General features: G+C 40.4%; 1 protein-coding gene across 5 annotated transcripts in view; it reads right to left on the reverse strand.

Moving 5' to 3' along the window:
• BTBD7 (BTB domain containing 7) overlaps positions 1 to 10,254 on the reverse strand; it is an 87,986-nt gene extending 77,732 nt beyond the window's left edge. For 4 of the 5 annotated variants that reach the window (XR_004231974.1, XM_031952314.1, XM_031952316.1 and 1 more), the window contains exon 1: positions 10,202 to 10,254. The gene's annotated coding sequence lies outside the window, so the exon portion shown is untranslated. The remainder of the gene's footprint in view (positions 1 to 10,201) is intronic. The other variant, XM_031952315.1, reaches the window with a different exon arrangement.
• Between the last annotated feature and the right edge of the window lie 2,323 nt (positions 10,255 to 12,577).

Genomic DNA, 12,577 nt, shown 5'->3' on the forward strand with positions numbered 1-12,577 from the left:
ATTGATTTACACATATCTTCCCATGTTTCTGAAACCATCCCTTTTGCCATTACTTATGGCACGAATGTATTCTATTACACTTTTGTCATGATTTGTTCAGCTATTCCCTAAATGATGGGTGCCAGTTTCCATATACAATAAAAAGAGCTGTTATAAATATTTTTGTACATATGGGTCCTTTTTTTCCTTTCTTCGGTCTCTTTTAGGTTTAGATCTAATAGTGGCATCACTGGGTCAAAAAGTATGTGAAGTTTAGTAATGTTTTTCATAATTTCTAAATTGCTTTCCAGATTGGCTGGACATATTCAAAGTTCCAATAAAAGTTCATTTATGTGCTTGTCTTACCACAGATTCCCCAATGTGTCATTTTCCCTTTTTGTCAATTTTGCCAATCTCATGAGTATAAGTTTGAAGAAATTCATCATTGCATTAATTTACATGAAAATGTAAATTAGAACTACATTTTACTTCACATATCTCAAGTGGTAAAGATAATAAAGGACAGAAATGGTCAATGTTAAGAGTTGCTGTGGGAAGGCTGATTCTTCAGTGGCTCTGTGAATTGGTCTAATCATTCTAGAAAATAATATATAATTATAGAAGAAAAGTCACTAGACTGTTCATACGTTCTAACCCAGCAATCTCACTCCTGAACAGTTAAAAGAGATCAAAGATCTCACATATTTTAAATATTAATAGCAGCATTATTTGCAGGAGCAGTCAAAAACTGGAAAGTGGTAGTCATCAAATAGAAAATGGCTGAACCATTTGCACAATATAAATTAAATATAGTGTTCAGTAAGAAAAGATGAACATGAATTCACAGAAATACAAGACATATGTTGATACAAAGTCAAATAAGCATAACATTATAACCATAAAAAGAGATTAAAAGGCTGATGAACTTTGATTTAACTGTAACAACCAATCTTGATTTCAGACACATAAAGAGACAAAAGACCCTGCTCTCAAGTAGCTTAAAATCTATTGGAAGAGATAACATGCAAATATATTCAAAGCAAACTATATACAAGATAAACTGGAAATAATGAACAAAGAAAAGGCACTAGAATTAAGAGGATTTAGGGAAAGCTTCTAGTAAAAGATGGGATTTTAGGTGGAAATTAAAGGAAGGCAGAAAGGTAAATAATTGGAGTATAGGAAGAAAAGCATTCTAAGCATGAAGGGTAAAGAATGCTGGGCCCAGAGATTGAGAATCTTCTTTGTCAAGAAGGCCAGTTTCACTAGATTAAAGAGTATGTGTCTGGGAGGAAGGTATAAAAAGACTGGAGAGATAGGAGAGGTTGAGGTCATGACGAGCTTTAAATGCTAAACAACATTTTGTATTTACTCTTGGAGTTTATTGAAGGGGAGAGAGGGAAGAATGGTGACATGATTGTACTTGTACTTTTGGTGGCGGAATGAAGGATGGAGCTGAATGGGTAGAGACTTGAGGCAAATGGATCCAATAGTAAGGCAATTATAACAGTCCAGATAGGAGTGCTGAGACCTGCATTAGAGAGGTGGCAGTGTCAGAAGAGAGAAGGAGACACTAGAGAGGTTGCAAAGGGGAACCAGACAAGTCTTAATAGCAGACTGGTTTGGGAAGGGGGAGGGGAAGAGTCTGGGATGACTTCTGGATTGCAATCCTGAGGATGTTGGAAGGATGGCATAGTCCTTTACAATAAATAGGGAAAGTAGGGGAAGGAAACAGTGTGGAGGGAAAAATGATGAATTCTGTTTTGGGCTTATGAGTTTAATATTCTTTTGGACATATAGCATAAGATGTCTGAAAGGCAGTTGGAAATGTGAAACTAGAGGTTAGCAAAGAAAATGGATAGGATCCATAGGAGTTGAAAAAAAAAATCAACACATGAAGTAGTATAGAGGAAGAAAAGAAAAGGTCTCAGGATTGAACACTGAAAGGACATCTCTGGTTAAAGGGTGTGATCTGGATCCAGGCAAAGATAAAGAAATAAGGGTGAGAGAAGTTAAAAAAAAATCAGGAGAAAGTGGGGTTCTTAAAACCTAGAGAAGAGAATAAAAAGGAAGAGAGGGTAATCAACAGTGTCAAAAGCTGCAGAGAGGTCAAGAAAAATGAGAATCAAGAAGAGACCATAAGATTTGTCAATTAAGAAGTCATCAGTAATTTTGAAGAGAACAATTTCAGCATAAATAAACAAATAAATTATAAAATTGGATTATAAAGGATTAAGAAGAGTGGGAAGAGAGAAAATGGAAACAATTATTATAGATGACTTTTGAGGAGTTTAGTTACAAAGGGCAGAAGTGATATAGTATAATATTCCTTCTAATGAAGGGATAGAAAATTCAAATGAGGGTTGGGAAGATGTGGACACATTTGTAGGTTGTAGAGAATAAGCCAGGAGAGGGAGAAAGCTTGGGAATAAGTGAAAGAATATAAATGACAAAAGGATAATCCATTGAAAGAGATTGGGTGGAGTGGGGATCACTTGAACAAGTGTTAGCCTTGATATGAAATAAGGCTACCCCATCATGTGAGAAGGATAAAGTAGGATAGAGTGCCAGAAGGTACCTGAATGACAAAAAAAAACAAACAAGGAAAAGGGGAACAAAAGCAAGCTTATAGTGAATAGTCTTAATTTTTTCTGCAAAATACAAGGCAGTATTATTAGATGAGAAAGTAAGGAAGAAGGAGACCCATGGGAGATTTGAAAAGGTTTAGAAGAGCTGCTATGAAGAGTAGTATATTGAACTGATAAGGGAGGGACAGAAGGATTGCCAAGCAGCAGTGGGCTCAATTAAGGTTGTATAATATAAATTTGTAGTGGTCCTAGTCAGAATGGTCCCATGATCCCTCCCCTGCCTCTGCCCCCAATCCCCTTCATTTCTGTATATAATAGAGGTGGAATGGAAGAGTAGCTCATGAGAAATGAATAGATTGAGAACTGAGTGGTTAGGGTATTTGAGGGAAAATCAATATGTATGTTGTCTCCTAGTCTCCTAATATGGGGAAAGGAGTTAGAGAGGAGCGCCCCCCCCCCCCATAAGCCAGGGGTCAAACTCACTGAGGAAGGAGGGGGAATGACCTCAGTGTCTATAGACAACAGAATTTTGTTTGGTTGGTAGATATGAATAGCATGACCTTCAAAGGAAAAGATGTTACTGATTGAAAGTAGGGGGAGAATCTGGAAGTGGCAATAGGAAATCTAACTTTTCTGCCTCAACCAGTGAGTCAAGGAAAATGAGTTAAAGTGCAATACTGAAAAGGCTGTGTCATCTGGGAAGAATCAGGTTTCTATTAAGTGTTTGCAGATGGAAGGAGTGGGAGAGAAGAATTAAGATGAAGCAAGTTTGTTGCCTATGGACAGGCACTCTAGAATGCACAGTGAAAGAGCTGGGTGGTGTTTGGTGTGAGATGACTTAGGGGGACAAGAATGAAAAATTGTGTGATGGAATGGAGTTTGGATGATGATCTATAGGAATTTTGAGACATTGGGAGTGGGGCAGCTAGGCAGCACAATGGATAGAGCACCAGCCCTCAAATCAGGAGGATCTGAGTACATACAAATCTGGCTTCAGATACTTAACTCGTCCTAGCTGTGTGACCTTGGGCAAGTCACTTAATCCCAATTGCCTCAGGGAAAGAGAAAGAGAGAGAGACAGAGACACACATTGGTATTCACGAGAAGATCATGACCAGGTATGGGAATGTTCATCACAGAATGTGTGCCACTCTTTCCAATGAAGGCTGAGGATCACATTGGAAGCAAATACAAAATAAGAGGAAAATAGATAGGAAACTCTGCTTCCCAACTCCTCCTCCCTTCAGAGATTGGAGATTAGGCAGAAAAAGGGCACAGTGGGAGATGGAAATTGAAGCTGTACATCAGGAGAAAGAATTCCTGTTCCCAACCAACTTTCCTCTTCCTCTTCCCTCAAAGGACAGCTGTATTAGGAAATGAAAGGACTAAAGTAAAAAAGTGGGTTACTCCTCTTTGTTTACTACACCCCAATGGGAAAATTAGGCTGGCAAAAAGATATGGTTGCCCTGCCCTGGCACAGAGAGAAATCATTGCTTTGGGTTAGATGGATACCTGGTCCAGTCCCTCAAAGCCTTTTCTCAGGGGACATACTGGGCCCACAAAGAGACAGAAGGCACACGATGTAGTCTAAGGATTTATGGCTCTTCTTCTCACCTGGAAAAGCTGGCAATATGGGTAGCAGCAGGACATGGTAGACACTATGCACAGAGAGAAGTCTTTGGGGCACATGGAAGACAATCTGGTCTGTCCTCTTATAGCTTTTCTTCAGGGGACAAGCTGTATGTGCCCAGCAGAAGATGGAAGGCACAAAATATTTGTGTAGTTTAAGGTCTTCTCATACAAGAAGGCTATGAGAGAGCGACAGGAAAGACTAGTTCTAGTTCAGTCTGCCCACAGGCTTGAGGGCATTATATACTATGTAATGGTGAATTTCTACTAAAAAGTAATGAATTAAGTTCATTCCAAACTGTTCAGTCAAAAATGTGAGAAATAATAATCTGGAAATCATAAATTCACAGATTTAACTATAAGGAAACTAGTTGGACCTTTGGTACATGAGTCCTGAACACAATATTGATGAATTAACTAATAAATCTTATTGTGTTTTAGTAGCTACAGTTAAATAGTTTATGGAAAGGCCTACAAAGGAGATTGATTCTTCAGTGGCCCAAATTTGGGCATTTGCTACAGTGTATCTGTCCATATATTGTGAAATATGAGAACATACTAGTAAAGTTTGAACTAATAAATAATGCTTTGACATAAGCTGATCAAGATATCCTAAGCTCTTAAAACTTATACTAGTGATAATGGGATACTGTACTCCTTCAATATAGTACCTCCACAATATAGTATTCAATATACCTTCAATATAGTACCTCATTTAATGAGGCCTGTCTGATGTTTTCAAATAACAAATAATTTTCTTCTAAATCATGCAACTTGGGAGACCAGGTCACCAGGTCAATGCAGAGACCAGGAGCTGAGTAGTTGGTAAGCTTCTTAATGATAAGAACAATTTAATTTTGTCTTTTTATCTATCCCTTGCACCTAGTACAATATTTAATATACATGTATTAAGCAACTAAACTGAATGGCCATCCTGGTAATTTTGGATGTATCTATCTCCACAACAACATGTTACAGCAAAATGTCAACTTGCTCTGACAGAATGGAAAACCAAGGAGAAAAACTGCATCTAATAACTGTGAACATAAGGAATAGCTTTCAGAATTTTTTTTTTTTTGAGGAAGAGGGCCTCCATTACAGTATGCCTGGCATTTTGAATTGATCCATAAAGATTCTTGTCCTACAACACACCTTGTGAATTCCATTTTCTCCTCAAATAAAAATCTCTCCCACTTGGCAACTAACTGGCACTAGTACCGGGTGCTGAATAATGATGCTCCTGGATTGGACTTTATGTACAATCATAAGTCTATATATCCATCAAAAAAATATTTATCAAACATCTATGTGTTTAGTAATGTGCCAGGAACTATGCAACATTTTGGGAATAGAAGTCCTAAGTACATAGGAATAAAACAACCCCAACTTTAGAGGAACTTACATCCTGGGGTAATAATCATTAATCTCTCCAAATTTTTCAAGTTTTGGTTTTTTTCTCACAGAGTAAGGGGTGGCTCAATAGGAAGTCGGCTCTACTGGGAAAATTTAATGAAAGTAAGCTTGACCTTGGTCATAGTGCAGAGCATGGAGCTCAATGAATTACAAACACCAAGCAGAGTATACTCTGATTTATCTCTGTCCGTTCAATGAAAAATCCTTCGAAGACATGCTGATTTAATTATTAAATTTGGGCAAATTACTTAACCTCTTTGGTCCCCAGTATGTTAATCTTTAAAATGAGAGGGCTGGATGAAAAGATTTTCAAGGCCCCTCCTTGACATCTGTAAATCATGTGTTTTTTTTTTTGTTTTTTTTGTTTTTAATAAAGTAGTTAACAAAGTTTGGAGCTCCTCAGCTGTAGGCTACAACTACAAGGCCTCTGGAGCCCTCTGCTGGGGGACTTGCAAGATAGCAAGCAGTTTAACAACTGTTGGCTATAGGTAAGCCTAAGTACTGCATTACCCTCTTTGAATACAATTATCTATCTTTCCCCACTAAATCAGAGACTTGCAAGGGATCCAGTGTCAGTGAAGTGACTAGATACAATAAATCTTACCAAGATTTCAATCTGTCATACTAGTCTGTGTTGTCCCCTGCTTTTAGATTATCAGTGAATTCTAAAAAGTAAATCTTTCTCATCATTTAAAGACAAAAATTTATAATTTGAAAATAAGTCAACTTTTACAATAAAAAAATTTCTTGCAGTTAAAAAAAAATACAACATCAATTGTTTTTGTCACTTTAATTATTTGTTACTTATTACTTTTTATCTATATATAATTATCTTTTCCATTAAGGTGGATTATTTTTTTTTTTTAAAGTTTTACATGCCTTCTTATTAATGTCTTTTTGGAAATGCTACATAAGAGATCTATCTATATGCTAAAAGCTTCTATTTGTTATAAAGACTTTGTATATAACTTGCTTTTCAAATTATCATTAGCATGAAACAATTCTGACAACAAAAATCAAAGAAACTGGTTTTTGTCTGCCCCTCTTGTACAGCCTTGAGCCATATTTCTAATTTTATTAATAGAAAAGTTAGTGCATGAGAAGAAACAATGGCAATGATCAACTTAAATTTCTACATTTATGTATTTGTCTTTCAATATAACCTCAACAGAGAGACAGGGGAAGAGGGAGGGATGGAAGGAGGCAGGAAGGGGAAAAGAGAAAAGGGTGTGGGTGTGGATGTAAGGACAGGTTTTGGAGTCAAGAAGCCCTTTACTCATCAATGTATTTAACCTTTGGGTGTTCCAAGACTTTAAATTAGAGAGCAGTTGCTGAATTGTATAGGATAAGGGATTCTTTACTAGGGGCTTGATCTACCACTGAATTCACAGGTCCTCACAAAAAGAAACAAACAAAACCCAACATTGTTTAATGTGGCTTTGTATTTCATTTCAGTGTTAAATGAGTGAAAAATTCTAATTGAAATTTGTACTGCTTAAATCAAATAAATATGTGCAAACATAGCATATAGCTATATAATTTCTGTGGGTCACAATAAAAAATTAGCTATATTACAAAGTTTGAGTTAAACTCACTATTTTCATACACATACACACAAACGATGCTAACAGTTTCTATATTTTGATTCAGTAATTTGACCAACGGCAAAGAAAGTTTAAATTAATAATCGAATCTGGATGCTAGCAAGTACAAGATGTGTTGATATGTGGAAAAACACACAGAATAAAGCTAACTGGAAAAAAAAAGCAGCGTTCAAAAAAGCATGAACAAACGGTTTCCAAGTATATAAAAACAAAGGTGCTAAAATGAAGATAAGAAAAATACCATAGGATCATAGGTTTGGTACCAGAAGAGATCTCACAGGCCATCTATTGCGCAAACTATTCATTTTAAATGTGGAGAAACTAAGGCCTAGAAAGGTTCCCTAAGGTCAAAGAAAGAAAAGAATTATAAGCTTTGTAAATTTTTATTGTTGTTTTTTTCTTTACAGTTGTTTCAGTTCATCTTTTAAAAGTCTCTCTCTTCTCTGTTCATTTTTATTGCTACCACCTCATTTGATTAGGCTTATAGGCTAATTGATCTCTCCCCCCTCTTATCTATTCTCTTCAATTTACAATCAAACTTGTAGTTATCCATCAGGTGAAGAAAGCACTAAGGTATAGAAAGATTGTTAGGATCTAAAAGCAAAAAAGTGAATGGAAATAAAAATGATTCCTTAAAATACTGTATGCCATTCCTCCAATGATACAGGAAGCTCCTAGAAGGAAGATGTGTCAAAAATTTGTGCATCCCACAGTAAGCAGTAGAATAAACAGGATGCATTCAGTACTTGCTACAATGACTATAAGCTTCCCAAACACAAAAGCAATATTCTATCTCAATGTCAGGCAAATGCCGGTTTCATCTTTCATTAATTTATTTCTGTATATTAACCTATGACTGGCACTATATAAGCTATACTTCTAAAGAAACTTACTATGACTCAGCACAAATAAATATGAAACTAGTTAGTGCAAGCAAAGAGAAATGGGTATTGCTTATCTCAAAATTATTTGAGGACATCTTATATTTCCACTAGGGCCACCTGTTTAAGAGTTCATTGTAGGGAGCAGCGAGGTGGCGCAGTGAATAGAGCACCAGTCCTGAAGTCAGGAGGACCTGAGTTCAAATCTGCCCTCAAACACTTGTGACCCTGGACAAGTAACCCCAATTGCCTCAGCAAAAAAAAAAAAAAAAAAAAAAAAAAAGTTCATTGTAGAATGGAAATGATGTTGGATTCTCAAAGCCAGTACAACAAGTTCTGGCAAATGCCACCAAACTTTGAGTACCAATCTGGCAACAGACTCTGGTGTCTAAGAGCCTGGTAACTAAGATTTTTGACCAGAGCAAGGCACAAAGACCATCTATTTAGGTATAGTGAGGTCTGTGATTTGTCTCAGTATTCCCAATGATGAATTAATTCTATTTTAAATACTATGAAGAGATATAATTTTAAGTACTAGAGGAAAATCAACTTAGAACTGTTTTTTAAATGTTAGGTCTGTGGAAAGGCATACGTATTTGTTTCAAGTCTTTCTTATATCGGGCTTTATCTTTAAGTAATTAATGTTTAGGGCCTATATAGACTATTGAATATCAAAGGTTAATTTGTAATAGTAAGGTATGGTTTTACACACACACACACACACACACACATTGCAAACACTATCCAACCCTACTTGTGAAGTTACAAAAATTTTGAAAGAAAATTAATTTAATTTTTAGAAAATTCAAGTGAAGAAATAAGCTTAGTAAGAGCGAGTGCGTGTGTGTCTTCACTCTTGGTCACAAGGTGAACTTCTGAATTAAAAAAAAGAAAGTCTGCTCCATTTTCAAGTTTTCTATTTGCACACACACACACACAAAAAAAAAATCAAAGAAAAGTAGTATTTTTAACACAAAGATAATGTGGCGGAATGGAAAAAACACTGAAATGGAAAACAGGAGACCTGATTTTAGCATTTGCTAAACCGACCGCCAGCCAGCTCTTCAACCCTAACTGAGCAAGTCCCAACCTCTGGAGAGCTCGGTTTACTTCACGTGTGAGCAAAATGAAACGGGCGTACCAAGGATTCCAGCTAGTTCTAAAATCCTGCCAGGTACCCATCACTACCTTTCACATATCCTTAAAGTGTGGAAAGCTCTTCTCCCCGTTCTCAGGAGAAAAAAGTCACTAATTCCATCAAGTTAAAACATAGAGTTGGTATTTAGGAACAAAAGATGATGATCAGTTAACTGGAAATGCTCAAGTCCCCGGGGAAACGGGCAAATTCTACATTCTCAGCACGGATAGGAGGGCTCAGACCCAGACGGCCGAGCTTTTCCTCTGTAAATTGGGCCTAAAAGTACCTGTCACCGTGGCATATTCAGTGCCTGGATGCTGGGGACACTATGACAAGGTAAAGGCGGCAGCAGCAGCTTTTCAGGGCTCTTCCAGGAATGGTGGGAAAGTTCTCACTCTCCGGATGAGCCTGGGATCACAGGGCTGCCGAGACGGCGAACCACTGGAACATGAGCCGTACCCCGAGTGCTCCCGGGTGCCCTCAAAGCTTCACCTGGATTCCTGCTCCTTCCTCCCGCTCCCACCTGTCAAAGCCCAACTCCAGCTGGACCCCGCCCCCGGCGGGGACGCGAGGGACAACCATTCAACTTCTACCCTCCTCCCGCCCCTCCGAGCGTCCCAAGGACCACCTTTATCAGGAGACTGCAAGAAACCTTCCGGGGTCCACACCCCTCCCCCCGCACGTCTCGGAAGCGCGGACCTGCACGCTCGCCCAGCGCCCCTCGGTCTCCTCGGCCCCTAGACCCCGAGCCCCGCCGCCGGCGAGGACCACGCTCTTCTCCATCCCCCAACTCGAGTCCCGGACCCCGACGGCAGCGAGCCGGGCGAAGGCTCGGGCGGGCAGCGCCGCCTCCTCCGCTCCGATTCTCAGCGCCGCTGCCCGCCCCTTCGCCCAACCCGGACGTCCAGGGCGCCCGTCGCCCACCCGGCCCCGCTCTCCGCCTCGGCTCGCCCGAGAGGGGACCCTTACCCCGCAAGCTCCTCCCGCCGCTGCCGCTGCTCCCGCTGCCGTCACCGCCGCCGCCGCCGCCGCCGCCGCCCCCAGCGCCGCCGTCCGTCCCGGCGCCGGCACTCCCGGCCATCCTCCTCCCGCCCCGCCGCCGTCGCCCTCTCCGCTCCGGTCACACACGGGCTCGGGATCGGCGACCGCTTCGGGTCCCCCTCGCCGCCATTTTGACTCCTCGAGAGAGAGCGGGAGGGGCTCGCTCGGCGCGGCCCTCGGGGCGCCTGCGCGGCGCTGCGGAGCCGGCCGGGAGGGAGGGACTAAGAGAGGAGGCAGAGGCCCCCGCTGCGTTTGCCCGTCGCCGTCGCCGTCACGTGGTGCGACGCCGGCGGGCGCGTCCCAGCGCGGGGGAAGCGCGTTCTGGGAGCGAAAAGGAGGCGTCCCGGGGGCGGAGAGCGCTTTCCAGGGAAAGGCAAGACGGAGGCGTGCGGGCGGGAGTCGGATGGCGGAACCGAGCTCTTTCTTCTCGCTTCGTTTACAGTCTGTGCCCGTCACGAGCCGGCTCCTCTAGGCCGAAAAGTAGAGCGCCGACTGAGCGTTAGAACGGACGCTCCCGCTTTGTGCCGGGAGCGGCTTTGTGTCGTGGTCGTTCATTCACGAAGTGCAGCGGGCCCTAGTCAGAGGGCGCTGCCTTTCCCTGGGAAAGTGACTCTTTTTTTTAAGCACAGGAATTCCGCTTTGGAATTTTCCTAGACAGATTTCGGCTGCCGTGATTTTTAGGCGCCTCGCTGTGTGTTCAGGGAGCAACCGCTCTGAAAATCCATTGTGTTGTTAGGTTGCTGTCCGTTTGCGGGTGGAAGAACCAAGGACCTGAGGGACTCAGTCAGGGTTCTGATGTTGTTTATAGTTAACAACCCGGAGAAAAAAATAAAAACTTGATTTTAAGTCTAATCTGCATTTCTCCCCATATTTCCCCTCCAATCACTTTTTTTTTTTTTTTTTTTTGTGTGTGTGTGTGTGTGTTCAGAAGCCCATTTCCAATGTTGGTTCTTTTTTTTTTTTTCTTTTTTTATAGTAACTTTTTATTGACAGAACCCATGCCATGGTAATTTTTTCACAACATTATCCCTTGCACTCACTTCTGTTCCGATTTTTCCCTCCCACCCTCCACCCCCTCCCCTAGATGGCAAGCAGTCCTATATATGTTGAATATGTCCTAGTATATCCTAGATACAATGTATATGTGCAGATCCAAACAGTTTTCTTGTTGCACAGGGAGAATTGGATTCAGAAGGTAGAAGTAACCTGGGAAGAAAAACAAAAATGCAAACAGTTTACATTCATTTCCCAGTGTTTTTTTTTTTTTTTTCCTTTGGGTGTAGCTGCTTCTGTCCATCATTGATCAATCCAATCACTTTTTAAAGTTTAAGCAAAGAGCAAAATGATAACAGCATTTTCAGATTTCAGAGGTGTGAATGCTAATGTTCACAGTGACAAATTTTAACAATCAGCAATCTTACAAACCTAGAGTTTGGCTCCAGTTTGCCTCAGGAGAGAGCTGAAATGCCCCAATCGGGACAGAAACTTAGATCTGATTCCAAGGTCTATGCTCTTTACGTTACACGCTGGGACCTTTCCTGGTTCAGATAACCTTGCATTTGTACATATTTAAGACTAGAATTTTCAAAGGTACTGGTTTTTCCTAGACACCCACCTAAACAAATATCAAATTCATAAAGAGCATGGAATTATAGATTGGTTTTCTCAGTGACACCAGGAGATTAGTAGTGTAGGAGCATAATTCTTCATGATTCAGAACTCAGAATGTGCCTAATTTTCCCTCCAACACACCTTAATAATTTTCTGTTTCCTGTTGGTTATACTATAGTTAATTGTGACCTGGTGGAGAGAGCTTAATTTGGGTCAGAAAGACTTATGTTTGGATGCTTTGGTCAAACACTGATTATATGATCCTGGGAAAATCACTTAAATCTTATAGTGGCCCATGCAACTCCCCCAAACTGCAAGTTGTCAAGCAGGTTTTGATCTCATTGGTAAAAAGAAGGGGCTTTTTAAATGAGAGAATTGTAGCTCTGGCCCAAAACAAAACAAAACAAAACAGTAAATCTTTCCAGGTTCTCCCAGCTATTAGAGCTTTTTTCCTTTATGGTTATTTTCCATAAAATATTTGTATATATTTTATATTTTGTCAGTTATAAACCCTTATTAAGCACTATGTGCCACGTATTAGGGATACTGTGATGTGCCTTGAAGACACAAAAAATAGAAAGAAAAAAGACAGCCGAGTTACAAACAAGATATTTGAAAAATAGATTGCAGATAATAAAGGGAAGATAGTAGCATTAAGGAGGCCGGAGGTGGGATCCAGGAAATGTTTCCTAT

This window comes from Sarcophilus harrisii, chromosome 2 (genome assembly GCF_902635505.1).
Source record: "Sarcophilus harrisii chromosome 2, mSarHar1.11, whole genome shotgun sequence".
NCBI classification, from domain to species: domain Eukaryota; kingdom Metazoa; phylum Chordata; class Mammalia; order Dasyuromorphia; family Dasyuridae; genus Sarcophilus; species Sarcophilus harrisii.